Raw genomic sequence first — 4,879 nt, 5'->3', positions numbered from 1 at the left:
TTCATGTGCAAATAGAGAAAGTGGCTCTAGAGGTGGCTCACCTATAGAAGTTGTTCGCACATTGGGGAAATGCCCCCTATATTGTAGCTTGTGTTTTTCCAAATTCTACCTTTGGCAACCATATTGCTCCTTTTAGTAACCATTGAGGATGTAGAAGTTATGTTTGCTACTCACAAATGCCCCCCTCTCAGCCACATCACTCACTCAGTGGTGGTGATTTTTGTTGGAACTACTCTTTTAGAGGCTCTACTATTTGACACCACTCTGCCTCACCTCCTCAAAGGTCTGGCTCAAGGTGGTCCCCAATGGCTCCTCCTATTGCTCCTACTACTAGTTGGCCATCTACGTATTCAGACCCCAACTGGGTGTTTCCTCAACTAAACTTAGCCATTTTTCCTTCCAAGCCCAAGGGAGAAAAAGAAGAAGATGATGCTATTGCTGATGACGGATGGACTCCCCTTGAGCCATTTGCACAACCCACCCTTGGGGGTATCTCATGATAAGGATCCTCCTCCCTTGGCTAGCATTGCACTAGCAACCTGAGGCTTTTTATTTTCTAAAGTTCTTTTGATGAATAGTTGATATCTGGCCTTAGGCCGTATGAACTTGTAGGGTGATCCTATTTCCTCTAGGCCCTTTTTTGTGAATATGGAACTTTATTTTTTATTTTTAATATAAAGAAGGGTCTATTCATAAAAATAAAATGAAAAGATATATTTGGATTCCACATAGAAAATTCTAAAATACTCTAATTTACTTCATCTTCAAATTATGAACCATTAAATGGAAATTTGCATCTAAAAGTAAAAATTTTCTTGAGAATTTACTATTAAGTGTCAGTTTAGGCAAAAAAGTGTAACCCACCATTGTAAAAAAATGTGTCAGTTTACTAAGAAGAGTAACTCTCATGTAGTATATAAGTTCCTAAAGAAGTAAATCCTGATGTTCTTTAGGGTTCCTCATAAATAGTAGTTGATATTACAACTTTTTTTTTTTGGAACTAACTTGATTTTTCTCCTATGATAATTCAATTTCCCTAGCTCATTCATTAAAGTAGTTCCCTCAAGGGAATGGTCAAGATAAAACAAGTAATTAAAATTTCGTAGCTATTAAGAGGAAGTCAATGAGTGAAAATCCTAAAGACTAATAAAAGAAACTATATGAAGCACTATGGGAAGATAAAACATCTCCCAAATGAGAAATTGGCATGAGACCATTTGAACTAGTGTATGGCATCACTGCATAGGTTTCATTACCTCTAGAATTAAAAGTAGTAAAATTATAAAGGATTATGGAAGTTGAACAGCTTTAAATTTCTCTTGGAATGAAGATTTGGCACCTAACATAAATGGAAGAGAAGAGGGAGAATTTTTCTGAGCATATTAACAAACATCAGATGAAAGTTGAAAAGATATTTTATAGAAGAGAAAGGCCAAGAAGATTCATGGAGAGAAATGAAGTTTTGTTCTGGCATAAACATAGAGAATCTAAAGAATCCCATGAAAAATTTGAATAACTCTAGAAAGGTCCATTTATAATACAAGAAGAATTTGGTCTAAATGTGTTCAAGCTAATGTATCCAAATGAAGAGATCATATTTTTCAATTATAATGGAAAATATCTAGATATATTTAACCTTTGATCTATGCTTTTCTTACTTTGCATAAATTTTTCTCATTGATTTATTTTTCTATCCTTTTAGATTTTCTTTTGGTTTATCTTGTTTTTTCTTTACCTTTTTTTATTCCCATTTTTGTTGTTTCCATGTTCTTTGTAAAGTTAACTAGAGTTCTAAGTTCTTTCTGCTTCGTTGAGACACAATCCCTAGTTAGACCCTATGTTAGTTTGATTTTTTTTAAGGGATAGATTGATCTTGGCTTTTTTATTTAACTTGGAACCATATGCTTTGATACAAATTTTAATGATGTAAGTATGTAAATGGTGAAATGATGATAAATTATATATTTATGAGGAAGTGTAGCTTATGCAAACTCATTAAATATTAAGCATATATAGTTAGGAACACAACATAATTCCCAAAAACCTAAAGAGAGTAATCATGTGTGAAATAAATAATAATTATGTAAGAGGTAAAAATTAAAAATATATTTAATTATGGAAATTACCTTGAGAATTTTGGTTATATAGGATTTCAAGGTGAGAAAATCAGTTTCAATCCAACCCTCATAATTAACTCATGAGTTTTAGCATTTTAAAATAAGCTTGTTTTAAGAACAATAAGTTTATTCTTTCCCTAAGAATTAGTTGTGGAAACCATAGGATAGAAGGTTTAGGACATTTACTAAGGTTTATTACTAGGAATTTGAGGTAATTATTTGATAATATCTCTATTCAATTTATTAGTTCTCAACAATTTCTCTTGGGCTTACTCTAGGGTTGTAATTTTTCTTTACAATTTGGAAAGGATGAAGTCTTCTCTTAATTTTTTGGAAAATAAAATTAGTGTGAATTGTAAAAGCCTCCTTTTGAATTATATATATTTAAAGGGAGTTAATTTATGTTATATCTTTTATTACTGAAATTAAATGTAGAGCACAAATTCATCAATGAAATTATGGACAGTGGGATTTTATTAGTTGTAGTCTTTCCCCAAGATGTGGTAAGCACTAAAATAGTTCAGTAATGTATCAACTATAATCATATTACATCTTCATGGATAAAGAAAATTAATGGAATTTTTTTTTCTCTCAATGTTTAGAGATACAATCATATAGGTTTGTTTAAAATACTGAATGAGATATTTATTGATTTCATATCAACCAAATCCTATGCTAAATTAAGTGAAACCCCTAACAAGAACTACTTTGTTATAGCCTATCACTACACCAATTTTTTTTATAAAATAAAATAATGAATTCCAAAGAGTTCAAATAAAGATCACATGAAATCCTATAGTCATGATCATGTAGTTTTTTAGCATAATGTCAAGTGTTCACCAAAGGCAATTATATTTGAAGATAGGATGTTTCATTTCATTGAGAATATACTATAGAAGGAAAATAGTATATAGACTGGGATAAAATCATAGCTAGTTGAATGAGGGAATAATTAAAATCAATTCAAACCATTAAAAAGGATATATATATATATATATATATATATATATATATATATATATATATATATATAATGATGTTTTCTAGGGTAAATTATGCTTTGAACTAGTAAGTATATCAGATCAAAGAGTCTCACTAGAAGCCTTACAATTGACCCAGGTTTATGGTAGTATGTTCATTCAGTTCCCTTAGTTCACATACCTTAGTGTAGGTAGTTTTTATAAAGAGATCTCAGGATTACACATGGTTTCTTTGGATATTTTTATATTGGCAAAAATGTTATCGAAACTAGTTATAAGAAAAAAATTCCTACCTGAAGATAAATGGGATAGCTTGTTTCCTATGAAGGTTGAAAAACTCTCATGCAAGAACCTACAAGATGCCATAAATATTGGGAGTGATTTGTGTTACTTTTATTTCAAGATTTATCATGCCAACAAAGGTTTTTATAATAAAGAATTCTCTAGAAAAAAATTTAGATACAGGAGATCAATTCATACCCTTAACTTATCTACAAGATTATTGAAAAGACTATTTGAGCAAAAGAGATATCCAATGAAGAGATAAATCTAGGTTATTATTTTCACAAGACATTTCCTTTCATTTGAATGCATGAATATCGAGTGAGTTCAAGAAGATAATTTGATGGTTGTTGGACCTGAGTATATCAAGAAAAAAAAAATGCCCCTACCTCTCATTCACTTATCAAAACTAGAAAAATATTACATAATGTAGAGGAATAGTAGCATTATTTAATGCACTATACCTTGGCCTCTACATAAAGAAAAGGAAGGAACCTCCAAGATCAATTTGAAGATGCAATTCATGAAATTCCTTCTTCTCCCAATTCTAACATAATCTTTTCTACTAGTCTTGTTGGTAATAAAAAAGTTTGAAGGAATTGTAGACTTAACCAACCTAACATCAATTTTTTGTGGAAAGAAAATAGTAAAAAACTAGGCTCAAAATACAAAACAATATGTTATTTAAGACATAGACCCAAATACATCTATGAAAGACATGGAAAAAATGTACACTAGAAAAACCTCAAATATTCAAAGGATTAAATGTTACTTGGCTATTTATAGATACTAAAAGAAGTGATGTTATACCAAAGGTCACCTTATATAAGCAAAAATATGCCTCTCTAGGTCTAAGTTTCACAGACTTGGAGATTACAAATGTGGGCCTAGGCATTCAAAATAGAGATACCATAGAACATTGGTCAGAGCAGTTTTCTCAAAATATGTTCCCTTAGTCTCAAAAAGATGCAAAGGAGAAAAAACAATTGAAATAGGTGATGAACATTATGGTCAAATATATCAACTCCAGAGATGGATTTAGTGTTATGGCCCTAGTTCAAGATCACCAAAAATTTGATCCTATGTCACCTAATAGAAAGAGAGTTTTGAACCATACTCAACATGAACAAGTCTTAGTAGTAGGACCATGGATGAATGGATAGATGATTTAACTGAGAAAATAAAATAATTCCTTCACCAATGTGGCATATGTTTTTAAAATGGTGTCACTTTGTTAAGTGATCTTCAAACAAAGCTTCCCACTTATGAAATAGAAGAAGGTAGGTGGTTTAGTGTAGTTGTACAAATCTTGGGTGGAGAATAATATAGTGTGACACATTTATGTTTTCAACTTAAAAGAATGTATACATTTTTATGTTTAGGGATTCATTGAATATTTAATGGGGGAGTTGTACCTCATACAAGTTAGAGGGAAGGTATTTATTGAGCATACTAAACTATTATAAACTTTTATATCTTCAAAAAAAATCATAATAGAGT

The sequence above is a fragment of the Cupressus sempervirens genome, chromosome 5 (assembly GCF_028749045.1).
Source record: "Cupressus sempervirens isolate cs-2001-9-10 chromosome 5, ASM2874904v1, whole genome shotgun sequence".
NCBI lineage: Eukaryota > Viridiplantae > Streptophyta > Pinopsida > Cupressales > Cupressaceae > Cupressus > Cupressus sempervirens.
The sequence above is the reverse complement of the archived record's forward strand: the minus strand, read 5'-3'. Positions refer to the sequence as shown.